The sequence below is a fragment of the Phoca vitulina genome, unplaced genomic scaffold, assembly GCF_004348235.1.
Source record: "Phoca vitulina isolate PV1807 unplaced genomic scaffold, GSC_HSeal_1.0 scaffold10, whole genome shotgun sequence".
Lineage (NCBI taxonomy): Eukaryota > Metazoa > Chordata > Mammalia > Carnivora > Phocidae > Phoca > Phoca vitulina.
Window position 1 is genome coordinate 4,413,760 of NW_022589713.1, and position 14,007 is coordinate 4,427,766.

Below are 14,007 nucleotides of genomic sequence, written 5' to 3' on the forward strand. Positions count from 1 at the left end.
GGATTTAATACCACAGTGTTTAATATTAGTTCAGTGACCTTTCTTGTTATATTTATTCACAACTGAAGGAGGGTAAGAGTGAATTCTTAGACTAAAAAGACAGAATTCATTTATCTTTAAGAAAAGAAAAACATATATTTGTCTTTATGTTTTCTTGTCACGAACAGCCAAAATGTGTGCATGTCATTTAACTCCATAATGAAATTATATATTGCTCAGACCACTCTGTACAAAGATTTTATTATTATTAATGATTTTGACATCACAAAGATTAATTTATTATTACTGAAAATCAATTGCTTAAAATAAGTTTTGAAAATGACTCAGTTGAAAGATAATTAAGTTGCATCTAAACAAAATGTTTCAGCACCAGTGAAGCATGAATCATAATTTTTAAGTAAAAATGTATGGTTTTACATTTTTCACATACTCTTTAATAAGATTTACATTAGAAATGAATGAGTGCAAGTTCCATCTCTATACCCAGCACTGACAAACACTGAGAAATTTAGATTTTTATGTCATCATGTTCATAGGAACTTTCCAAACCTTAACTGCAGCATCACCGTCAAACCTAGGCTTTTGCATCTGCTGATTTCCTTGGAAGCACAAGCCATTAGGGACATTGTTTTCAATAGACTGGTCAAACCATATCCACATATATGTTATTGCTCATGAACTAAATCTATCACAAAGCTTGAAAACAGAATCAATTCCAGATGGATGCCCTCCTGAATAGAGCCTCCTAAATCATGAATTCCTGGTACAGAGGATCAATGTTGCCTTCTTTGTTGAATCCTCAGTGCCTGGCACATAGTTTTGATGAATAGATGTTTGTAGAATAAAACTTCACGTACCATTGGTTAGCTACATCAACATGAAATACGAAGAATATCCCAAGTTCTAAACTTAAGGTAACTGCTGCCAATTGTCTGTCCTTCCTCTGAGTTTCTACAGCACTTGTCTACAAAGCACAGATGGAACTGCACTGCCTTAAATGAGATACTTTCTTCTTTCTTTTCTTCCCTTTCTTTTTAAATTTGATATATGCCATTCTTTAAACAGGATGTAAACACCCAGAGAGCAAGAACCCTGTCATATGTCTATTTCCAAACAATCTTGTAAAGCAAAAAGTTCAAGAAAAATTCAGATAAAAAATAACGTTCTATTTTCTTCATGAAATAGACTTACTCTTTTATGATCTTCATAGCTTTATCAATCTATTTGACAACTTACAATAAGGGCAATCTGTTAACTAAATGTACTGAATCCACATGTATTTTAAGATAAGATTAATCAAGTTCTGATCATTTTAAAGATACTTGGCATAGAAAGAGCATTTTCAAGAGCAAATTCTTATAACATAGTGACCTAAATAGAGTTCCCTCCCTCTCCCCATCCATTCTCTACTTTAAGCTATTTCTCTTTCCTGGCCAAATGCCTCCTGGAATCTATAGGTTTGGAGACTTTGAACTCATTCTGGCATAAGGAACTAGTGTGGGACTCTATCCAAGTGTCAGGCCAAGGACAAAGAATGGGAAGCAACAGGAACTGGCAAGATCTTGTCACTTAGAGTTTCCAAGGCAAAGTTGCCATCAGCATCTTATGAATGTGGAGAGTGTTCCTGACCCTGGAAAGACCAATAAAGAATGAATGGGAGAACAAAATTTTTCCTGCAGTTGAGGTTTGGAGAGCACAGGAACATAACAATCAAAGTGGATTTGCCAGATGCCTCAATAGGCAACTGACAGGCTGCCTGCCTCTATGACAGAAGGCCACAGAGATAGAAACCCCTCTTCCACATCCCACCACCACTGGAACTCCCACAGTTTCAAATACCGCACAGCCAGACCTGAGCTGTAATGAGCCAACAAGGAAAAATCACATCTACAAGAGGCCATCAGCCAAAAGAATCACAGAACAAATTTCCAATGAAACAGAATGGCTGTAGGAGAAAATGTAGCCTTGAATTAAAAAATAATAAGAACAACACTAACAGAAATTTCAGAATGTGACCCACTTCTCAATACCTCTACCACAGCTACAATATTTCATGCCACCACCCTCTCTTGTCAGTGTTATTACAGTACCTCCTATTGCTCTCCTTATTGTCTCTTCACACAGAAGACAGATTTTTCTATCAAAAAAAGCAAGTCAAAGAGGAGGTACTGTGGAAGATTTTGGCAGCGAGGACTTGGTTTATGAATCTCCCAAGACCTTTCATAAAAACAGACAGCAACTAGGAGAGCAAAAGCAAAGAGCCATGGATAACATCAATAACAAAACTAGGTGATAAGACATCCCCACAAATAAGGAGGTGATAAAAGCCACTAAAATCCATGTGGTATCATGGTGTATGGGAGGAAGTAGAGAGAAGGCACTTAGGCTTTAGCTAGCCCTGAGCATGGGAGAGCCCTAAAATCATGAATAAGTACCCTCTGGAAAGCACAGTGGACCAATCTAAAAGTCACAAGGAAACTTTCAATTCACAGTGAGTGAAGACTATTATGGACTATACTATAATCTGGGCTAGAGCAGTCTGGGTCTTATAAACTCCCGACACTAACAAATCAAAACTAACTTTCAAGCCAAAGCCCTACACTATAGAAAAATTGCTTTTAATTCTATATAAATTGAACAAGACAGGAAAATATGGACAAAGAAAGAGATGATCCATGTAACATTGGAGGAGGGAAAAAAAAGGAAGTAGATTGCAACTTTCTCAACCCAGAAAAAAAAAAAAAGGAAAAAGAAAGAAGAGCTTAACAAAAAATATAAATCACAAGCATAAAGGAATAAACCAAACAAATCAGGCATTACACTAAACGTGAACACTAAAATCTATCATTAATCAGACTGGGTTAAAACAATAACAACAAAAAAGCCATTAAGAGAGAAAATCCTAAGAGTTCTCATCACTGGGAGAATTTTTTTCTTTTCTTTTTATTGTATTTTTATGAGATAGATAATGGATGTCAACTAAACTGTGGTAATCATTTCACAATATATGATACATAATATATGTGGTAATCATTTCACAAACCATCATGTGATACACCTTAAACATATACTGGGATGTATATCAGTTATTTCTCAATAGAAAAAAAAAAGGCTATTTGTTGCTTCAAAGAAATACATTTATAATAAAGTTATGGTAGAAAATAACAAGTTAGAAAAAGAAAAAAAAAAATACCAGGCAAAGGCAAACAAAACTGAAGTCAGAAAAGCATATCAAGGAGTGAAATTTAAAGTTAAAAGCAATAAATAGGATACAAATAGATACTATATCAAAATAGAAGTTCTTCTACAACTTATGAAGAAAATACAATAATTATAAATATATACAAAACAATTAAGTAATTAATTATATAAAGCAAAACCATTCAAAATGGAATAAGAATTTGATACGTACCCTATTAAAATAAAAGCCTACAATAGGTTTATTTCAGAATGAGACAGATCTAGACAACAAAAAATATACAGCATATATTTACCAAATTGATGATTTGTCTGGCTATAAAGAAAACCTTGCTGTCAGAATAAAATCCAGTTAAGTTAGAAACAGAGTTTTTTTTTTTAATTGATTTATTCATTTTAGGGTGGGGAAAGGGCAGAGGGAGAGGGAGAGAGAAACTCCAAGCAGACTCCGCGCTGAGCACAGAGCCCGATTTGGGGCTGGATCTCACAACCCTGAGATCAGGACCTGAGCTGAAAACCAAGAGTTGGAGGCTTGACTGACTGCACCACCCAGCTGCCCCAGAAACAAAGTTTAAAAAAATAAAACCCTCAAGTACTCAGATATTAGGAAACGCTCTCCTTGAGAGCAGTTGCATCAAAGAAGATATAAATGTGAAACAATAAACTATATAGGAAGCAATGAAAACTGCCCCAGCTGCCCCAGAAACAAAGTTTAAAAAAATAAAACCCTCAAGTACTCAGATATTAGGAAACGCTCTCCTTGAGAGCAGTTGCATCAAAGAAGATATAAATGTGAAACAATAAACTATATAGGAAGCAATGAAAAGAGAACACTTTATAGCAGATAAAGTAGTATGCAAACTTTACTAGAATGTAAGCACCTTTATGGCAAGAATTTTGAGTTTATGTGTTCCTAAATCAGTGAACACAGTAAGTGTTCAATAAATATTTACTGAATACATTCCAAAACTAATGAGGCACAACAAAAACATTATTCAGATGAAAACTAGAATATTTGGTACTCACCATCAAAATTATAAAAAGAATAACAAATAGAAAAACATAAAATGAAATTAATAAGAGGAATCCCCAAGTTAATTTTTAATGAAAACAATAAATCCAAAGCTGGTTCTTTGAAAATATGAAGATTAGTGATTAATCTAATCAAAATAAACAGAAGAGGGGTGCCTGAGTGGCTCAGTTGGTTGAGTGTCGACTCTTGGTTTCAGCTCAGGTCATGATCTCTCATCATGAGATCCGTCCCATGGCGGGCTCTGTATTCAGCAGGGAGTCTGCTTAGGATTCTCTCTCTCCCTGTCCCTTTGCCCCTCCCCCTGCTCATGTTCTCGCTCTCTCTCTAAAATATATAAATAAATCTTAGAAAAAAAGAGGTAAACACACAAATGAGAATGGAACCATAGACAAAGGAAAATGAAAATAATTATCAGAAAATATTATATGTAACTCTATAATTTTATAGACCTCTCAAGAAGGATGATAAATTTATAAACCTCTCAAGAAGGATGATCTCCTAGCAAAAGAGAAAACTATTAAATTTGGCCTCAAGAAGAAATTGAAAATTTGAGTAAATACATTACACTAAAGAAACTACAAAGGTAAAAAAAAAAAAAAAAAACACTTGTATTATTAGAAATGCAATTGTATGAGGGGACTCAAAAGAGCATAGTTGTAATCATTGATTTGAAAAAATATATAACATTTTTGTGTTTGTATCTAAGTAGGCATCCCTCCATAAAACAGTCACAACTGCCAAGAAGAGAAACTTTCCCAGTATCTAGAAAAGTGGCCAATGGGCATACCCTAATACCTAACAACTCTTTAGAGAGGCTTTCCCACAAGAGCTTAAACAGCCATGATCAGGAATATCAACTTGTAATGGTGAAGATCTGAAGATAATCTAAATGTCCATGGGAGGGGGATAGATGAACATATTGTGATGCATTCAAACAAATGACTTTATGCAGCAGTTAAAATGGTTACAGCTCAAAAATATGTTGAGTGAAGAAAGCAAGTTGTAGAAAATTATTGGTATATGAAACCAGTTATGTAACTTTTTTAAATAAACAAGACAATGACTATGCATCTGTTTCAGACACATATGTCTGTAATGAAAGCATGGAAATGTGGACTGGATACATGGTAAGAATGGATTGCCTGCAGACAGAAGCAGTAGCACACACCCTAGAAAGGGAAAGATGGGAACCTCAACTTTAATTTTCACCATTTAAAATGAGATCTAAAATAAATACAACAAACTGTCAATATGCTTTAAAATTCTGGAAATATGCACAATTTTGTATAACTCTTAGTCAAAGTTTTAAATTTATATTGCCTCTCAAGAGCTCTTTTCTGCATTCCTTTTCTCCTGTATGTTCCTAGTTTCCTGAGAGACACCCAGTAATGTCTCTTTCCCCATACCAATTCTCCAAAAGCAAACCAATAGCTGCTGTTGGTATTTAGTGTAATTTAAAGCAGCTTATTACTCTCAGAGATATCTAACTATTAAATCTATATCTGTATGTTCTTTCCAAAAATTAAAATATCAGAACAGGTAGTTGCATCTTTGTAATTGTAGTGATGTTTTTCTGGGAAACGGTTTTCCCTGGGCTCCTGGAATCACATCTGCTAGGCAACCTTTTATATGCCTGTGTGTAATTCAAGTCCAGCTCAATGAAAGCAATTAACTTGAGCATTGTTTTATTATTACATTAATGCAAAAGACTTGCATAGGGACATTCTAGTATTCACAATACTGCAAATAATTGCATAAACACACTTCTCAGTTCCCTAGATGGATAGGGTGACCAAACACATGACAAATCTGTTTTACTTAGAGAGACAATAGTTTGCTAGTGAATATGTGTTTAGAGAAATATAGGTAAGGGACATGGTTGAGTTTGGAATTAGGCACTTGATACTCTCAAGGATGCTGTTTCTTCTCAAGGCTTCTTCTTCAAAGAGACCAGAAGGCTATTTCTCTATAATGTACAAGCTGCAGAGCAGGATACAGCTTTTTGGCCGTGCACATACAGGCAGATTGCCACTGGCTGGAACAGAAAGCTCAATAACTTGCCCATTAGCATTGGATTTAGACTTTTACTTCAGCTTGTTTTAAATAATTTTTAACATAATCCAAGATTCCTTTAATGAGTACAAACAACATACACTTTCTAATAAGTCTGGTAAATGTATTTAGATTTCTGTACCACTTAATATCAGGTAGTACACAACTTATTATATTAAATAACTAAAAGCTTGGTTTACTAGTTTTATTAGTTTTTTTTCTTAATTGGCCTATTATACCAACTTATAAAATCTGAACATTTCTTATAAGAATTAGAAACTTCTGTTTCTATTATACTGAAGTCAGATAAATGACTCATGAAAATGTTAGAATCATACTGATAATTTAAGTATATATACATATATATATATATATATACACAAGTATATATGCTTAATTTAAGTATATATATACACTTTATATATATAAACACATATATACACACACACACACACACACACACACACACATATATATATATATATATACACACACACACACAAATCAAATCTTTGATTACCTAAATTTAATTTTTGTTTTTGGTAATACTGCATTTAAATATATAATATGCCCATGCATTATTGGTTCTTAAATACCAATATCCATGCTTCATAGTAGAAAAATTGCTGGGACACCTGGGTGGCTCATTCGGTTAAGTGACTGCCTTCCACTCAGGTCATGATCCCAGGGTCCTGGGATCAAGCCCCACATCAGGCTCCCTGCTCAGTGGAGCCTGTTTCTCCCTCTGCCTGCCGCTCCCCCGCCTTGGGCTCGCTCTCTCTCTTTCTCTGACAAATAAATAAATAAATAAATAAATAAAATCTTTAAAAAAAAAGAAAAATTGCTTAAATAGTTCGGGAATAAAATTATATTATATACTCAGGGTCATTTGTATTAATATATGTGACTTTTTGGTTCGGAAATATACTTTTACAGGCTCAACTTTCAAAAATATTTTATATTCTGTGTTTAATATCAGGAAGCTTTAATTTTACAATATGTTAACACAAAAGACTTGATAGCTCTGCGAAAACTTTTGTAATACAGAGAAATTATACTAGTCACTCGCATTACAGTTAAAAAATTCAAATAGATACATTTATTACTATAATCAGTTACTACAGAATCATTGTTATTTGATATATAGTGGAAATAAAATATGAAATATTCCTCTGAAGGCAAAAGTATACAATCACATTTCCATAAGAGTGAGGAAGCAAAATAAAGCATTTACCTCTGAACTCTCCATATATTCCAAAGAATTTGCAAACTTTATGACTAAATCTAAAAGGGAATACTTATGAAATAAATTTATCTGAATATCCAATGTACTCCCAAAAATGTAACTCTTACTTAGACTAAAACTCTGATGGAATTCAGTAAAGGCATTTCTGTAGTTATTCAGAAAGATGAATGGCTACTAAATGAAACATTAATGACAATGGGCACTCTGGCTCTGAATAAACGTGATAATCCTTTTCCCTTAAAAAAAAAACAACGGAATTCTTCAAAAGCACAGTATGTTAGTGCTCACTTCAGTAGCACATATACTACAATAGGAACAATACAGAGAAGATTAGCATGGCCCTGTGCAAGGATGACATGTAAATTCTGAATGTAGTCCATATTTTTTAAGATATGGAAGCAACCCAAATGTCCATCAGTAGATGAATGGATAAAGAAGATGTGTACATATACATATATATATATATATATATACACACACATACATATATATATACACACACAGACGTACATATACATATATTTATATGTATATGTTTATATTATATATATATAATATATATATAATATATATATATTATATATATATATTTACTGGAATATTACTCAGCCACAAAAAGGATGAGATCTTGCCCTTTGTGACAACATGGATGGACCTAGAGGGTATTATGTTAAGTGAAATAAGTCAAATAGTTGAAAGACAAATACCATATGATTTCACTTACATGTGGAATCTAAAAAACAAATGAATAGACAAACAAAAAGCAGAACCAGCCTATAAATTCAGAGAACAAATTGATGGTTACTGGAGGGGAGAGGGGCAGCGGTATGGGCAGTATGGGTGAGGGCGAGTGGGAGATGCAGGCTTCTAATTGAGGAATAAATGGGCTACCAGAATGGAGGGTATAAAATAAGGAATGTAGTCAATGGCATTGTAATAGTATTGTATGGTGACAGATGGTGACTTGCACTTGTGGCAAGCATAGTACAAAGCATAGAGATGTTGAATCACTATGTTGTAAACCAGAAACTGGTGTGGCACGGTGTGTCAACTATGCTCAAAAAAAAAAAAAAGGACAGTGTATCATCAAAATTTAGATATGCTATAAATAAAAATTTGCCTTGTTCCCATAAAGATTTTAAAACAAATAGTTCTAAAATTCTTTAGAATAAATAAATATTTATTTATTTATTCATCAGAGAGAGAGAGAGAAGCAGGGGAAGCAGCAGGCAGAGGAAGAAGCAGGCTTCCCGCCGAGCAGGGAGCCGATGAGGGGCTCGATCCCAGGACCCTGGGATCATGACCTGAGCCGAAGGCAGACGCTTAACCGACTGAGCCACCCAGGTGCCCCTAGAATAAACATTTTAAAAGACTGATATCTTGACCTTGGTGGAGAGGGCATGGCCATGTCTCACAATGGCAGAGAAGTCACTGTGGTACTGTGTCAAAGCCTTCCAGAAATCTGCTGTCTAGGGTGTCAGAGAAAGCTAGTCACAGGGAGACATCAGCCCAGAGGCATTCTGTTACAGTATCAGCAGGAGAAGCTGCTGGCAGCTGAGCTCTGCTGACCACTGGCGCCGCAGGAGGTAAAAGATGGAGAAGCTGCAAGTGCCGCAGGAACCTGCTGAGTGAGCATACACTGGAACCAGGAAGCAAAGCCCTTTTCTCCTCCAAGCTCTCTCCATCATCTACTTGCAAAGCCTCGAAGCTTGGTGACAATGGAAAAGTACTTAGGGGCCCAAATCCATTTTCACGGAGTAATACAAAAGAGTGAACTTGGCTTTTTCTTCTGAGTGATTTTTCTGTCCTCTGCATGCAGTATTCAATGCTACAATGCTTGGTTATATCAAATCAGTCAAAGGAGAAAGATCATGAAGAATTTCATGAGAAAGGTTTCTAAGGGCAAGGTCTGGAAGTGGCATGTATTATTTCTATTTACGTGTCTTTGACAAGAACTCAGTCAGTCATATGCTCACACCTAACTGCCAAGACAGGATAGCAAATGTAGTTAAGCTGGTGCCCAGGAAGAAGAAACGTTTTTTGTTTTTTTGTGTTTTTTTGTTTGTTTTGTTTTTTTAAATTTATTTGAGAGAGAGAGTGAGAGAGATTGAGAGAATGAGTGTTGTGGGTGGGGGGGAGAGGCAGAGGGAGAAGCAGACTGCCTGTGGAGCCCTGATGTGGGACTGGATCCCAGGAGTCAAAAGCAGACGCTTAACTGACTGAGCCACCCAGGCGCCCGAAGAAATGGTTTTGGTGACTCGTTAGTCTCTGTCATAGATTATTTCTCTTAATTTATTATTTTATTTTTCCTGAAGGCAATGCATCTTACTGCTGGTCACCATTACCCCTCGCCTGGATGATAGTAATGTATGTATGTAATAACCTCAGATGTCAGCTGGGGCCCCTCCAGTCCACTAAAATCTGATGATGATGGTAATGTGTGTACATATAATTTGAGATGTCAGCTAAGATTCCTCTGCCCATTGAGTTCCAGATAAGATTTGCCCCAGTTTCATGCCCCCAGAGAGGTCTGCAAATTCCCAGAGTTCCTATATTCTTATAGACTTCTCCATGCCTAACTTCTGCTTTCATATACACTGCTGCCATTCCTCACTGCTCTGATCCAGATATGAAATCCAAATCTTTCATCGATTTCCACTCAAAACTACTTGCTTAACCACCACACTTGTGGGTATGGAAGACTTTACAGAGGAGGTTTAAATGATAGCGGGAGGAATAATTTCAAACTACATACTAGGCAGCCTCTCCTTTAGTACCGACTTCTGGGAAATTTCTGAGGCTCTTCACCTCATCTGGTTTACTTCTTCACATCACCTCGAGGCTCCCTTTCTCCCCAGAGTCTCTTTACCCCTCAAGAGGAAAACAGATCCCTTTTGCTTTGTCATACAGAACAATTTAACCATTTTTATTCGTTGTTTCTTAAGTTCCTACTGACACCAGTGTTCTTGGGAGCCTTATTTTCCATCCCCGAGGACTCTAAATGTACTTTAAGAGAAATCCATGTGCTGGTTGTTAAAGCCAAAATTTTCACATTATTTCATACAAAGTCAAATGACTTGATACCGACTGTGCTAAGTGAGTTCTACCAGATCAGCGTTCCCAACGTGCGTTCCACGGTGTACGAGTCCTGTGAGATCATCTGTAGACAAAAATAAATAAATAAGTAAGCGAGATCTATGATCAAGTAATTTTAAGGATCCTTGCATACTACATTCCTCTTCTTGGAAATTCACGATGCATATTAAGCATAATGAAAGCTGGGAAAAGTCATGTATCTGTTTAGCTGTGATAGTAAGTAGCTAACTTATTTGATGACATAACCTTTTTTTTTTCCCCACAAAATGCCCTCTAATGTACAGAATGTACAGAATGTAGAAAGTCCCTTCTAGCTATAATGTTCTGAAACACTGTAATTCTTAAGCACCTATATGACTAATGACAAAACATCCATAAAAGAAAGAAAGAAAGAAAAAAAACCCATCAGAGCAACAGCCTGGCCAGAATGGGAGCTGTCGCACACTTTCTCACTGTAAGAGCCCTCTTGGGTGACCACTGCCTCCACCCAGAGTTTTAAGCCATCTGGTTATTCTAAGAGAGTGAGGCAGAGCCTCTCAAAGATTAATCAGAAATGAACAGGAAAAAGAAAAAGCAAATTTCCCAGCTGGTGCTGAAAGCTCCGTTTCTACACTTTCACCTTCAACAAGGCTACTTGAGTCAGGGCTTTGTCTGTCTGCCTGACAAACATCCCCTCCCTCTTTCCTCTTTGTATTCATCCACTCTAGGATCCCTGTGTTCTCTTGAGATAAGCTGCTTCTGCTCCCTGCACTCCTCCCCAGTCCCCCACCCTCCCCCCATATTTAACCTTTCACTAATCTTGGTCTTAACTCTTGATCTTTTTGGCCAAAAGGACACTTGGTTGTAATGTAACCAAATTTTATAGCAAGTCAGCAGTCTAGACAGTAGATGACTTTTATTGCCCCTTCTAACCTCGACACTATGAAGTAGTTAGACCTTTGCTCTGGTAGAACACACTGACTACCAAATTTTTAAAAATATATCTTAAATGAGAAATATTGTTGGGTAGCACAATTCACTTGAATATTGTCACCAAGGCACAGGCCCACATTTTTATCAGATTGAAAGTGTCTTGAAAAACACATAGTGTGATATAAATACAGTAAATCACTAGTATTTCCTGTCACTTTCTTGAAGAAGTATTTATTTCTACTGTTTGAGTACTTCAGACTCTGAAATAAATGTACTGAAGTCTCCTTCTCCTTTCAGATAAATTAACTTTTTTTTTTAAAAAGGTAGAAGTCTTTATATTTACTGACTACAAGTTCTTTGCCTGATACATGTGTTTCAAGTATTATCACCCAGTTTAATGGCTTACCTTTCATTTTCTTAATGGAGGCTTTTAAATAGCAGAGTTTTAAAATTTTAAGTTCAATTTATCCATTTTCTTCCAGAATATTTATATTTTTAGCTTTTATGTTTAAGTCTATAATCCATCTCAAAAGAAAGTTCGTGTAGGATATAAGGTAGAGATCAAGGTTAATTATTTCTCATATATTTATCTGGTTGTTACAGCACCATTTGTTGAAAAAAATTTCCTTTCTCCAATGAAATTCTTACTGCCTTCATTAAAAATCTATTGACCATAAATGGTGGATCTATTTCTGACTCTTAAAGACTTTAATTAAATGCCTCAGTTTCTATGTTCTCTCCCTTGGCCTACTAACAAAACTTTAATGTTGTAAATTTTAACTTAATCTAGTCTTTTAATCTAGTAATTAATCCATGCTCAAATTCATATTAGAAGTTTATAAAAAGCATTTTAAGCTAGTCAAAAATATATTTGTAAGGCATAAAAACTGATTAATAAATCCAGCGTTGATGATATAAAATTTATACACTGCCACCTCAACATCTTTTAAATCCTGTAACTATCTTCTTTTCCTTTCCAAATCTCTAAAGTTCTTGTTCCCATACTTTTTCTTTTTCTCCCTAATATTTTTATTATTCTTAATGTCTTCCCACACAATGGTTATCTTATTCCTATATTAAAGGTAACTAGATTTTTCTTTTGTTGAATGAATCTTTATAAAAGAGGCCTCCTCTGGCCCACATCATCTTTTTCTTTTGGCTAAGCCCCTTGAGTGTCTTCATCAGGTACTCACTATACAAACTTTCCATATTAGTACATGCCCAGAACATAGAAGGGGTTTGGATAAATATTTTAAATGAATGAGTAAATGAATAGACATATAAATGAAATAAATCTGGGTTATATTCTCAACTTCCCCTAAATTCCCTAACATTAATAATTCAATAATTGTTTTTCAACCTAACCCTTGCTGAACATTTTCACTGCACTTGGTATCTCTGACTCCTTCCTCCTTCATATTTTTGTCTTTTTTTTTTTTTTTAAGATTTTATTTATTTATTTGACAGAGACACAGTGAGAGAGGGAACACAAGCAGGGGGAGTGGGAGAGGGAGAAGCAGGCTTCCCGCTGAGCAGGGAGCCCGATGCGGGGCTCGATCCCAGGACCCTGAGATCATGACCTGAGCCGAAGGCAGACGCGTAACGACTGAGCCACCCAGGCACCCCCAGCATATCTTTGTCTTGTATTTGTTTTAATCTCTTCTTTCTTTTCACATTATGTTTCCATCATATTATCCTGTTCCTTATCTTCCTCCCACTCACTTATATTGACCTAGTTCTTTTACTCTACACACATTTCTTAAGAGTTCATCCAATTTCCAGTTTAAATGGGTTTTATGGATCAGATTTGCTACTACCTCATAGAGTGCCAGTGTGAATGCAAAAAAAAGCAGACTTTCTGGGCACACACAGCTCTGTACATGCACAGATTGTGACTATAAGCCACTTTTGTACAAATTTGAAAGATCTGCACCTTCCTTGGACTCAGCCAGGTACACTATACACAGAAGTCCTGTGAATGGGTCCCACATTTCCAGCCAAAATACCACACCTGGATTATCTATAAAGTGTTCATATGAATACTCCTAGGTCATGTGGGATTTGACAGGTCAAAAAATCAAAATTAGTCCTTTCATCCAAATTTCCTATTCTTTCTAACTTCAAGATTTCATTAGTTTATCAATGACCAAGCCATTCTGACACATAGTTAACTTTTTTTTTTTTAAAGATTTTATTTATTTATTTGACAGAGAGAGAAAGTAGGAACACAAGCAGGGGGAGTGGGAGAAGGAGAAGCAGACTCCCCGCTGAGCAGGGAGCCCGATGTGGGGCTCCATCCCAGGACCCCAGGATCATGACCTGAGCAGAAGGCAGATGCTTAACGACTGAGCCACCCAGGCACCCCCACATACTTAACTTTATAATTTGTCTGTTTATTTTCTTTCAGAGACTACCACACTAAAACAAGATTCTACAATCTGATCATTTCACTATTCCAGTGGTCTCATGT

The 14,007-nt window shown here is 35.9% G+C and overlaps 1 long non-coding RNA gene and 1 other non-coding gene across 2 annotated transcripts in view; one reads left to right on the plus strand and one right to left on the minus strand.

Annotated features, from left to right (window-relative positions):
• The first annotated feature begins 7,809 nt into the window (after window positions 1-7,809).
• On the plus strand, window positions 7,810-7,915 carry LOC116635351. The gene has a single exon (XR_004300140.1). It is a non-coding gene; the product is annotated as a U6 spliceosomal RNA (small nuclear RNA).
• A 1,972-nt stretch (window positions 7,916-9,887) lies between these two features.
• LOC116634910 overlaps window positions 9,888-14,007 on the minus strand; it is a 150,641-nt gene continuing 146,521 nt past the window's right edge. Inside the window, exon 3 of the long non-coding RNA XR_004300076.1 lies at window positions 9,888-10,689. This is a non-coding gene — a long non-coding RNA (uncharacterized LOC116634910). The remainder of the gene's footprint in view (window positions 10,690-14,007) is intronic.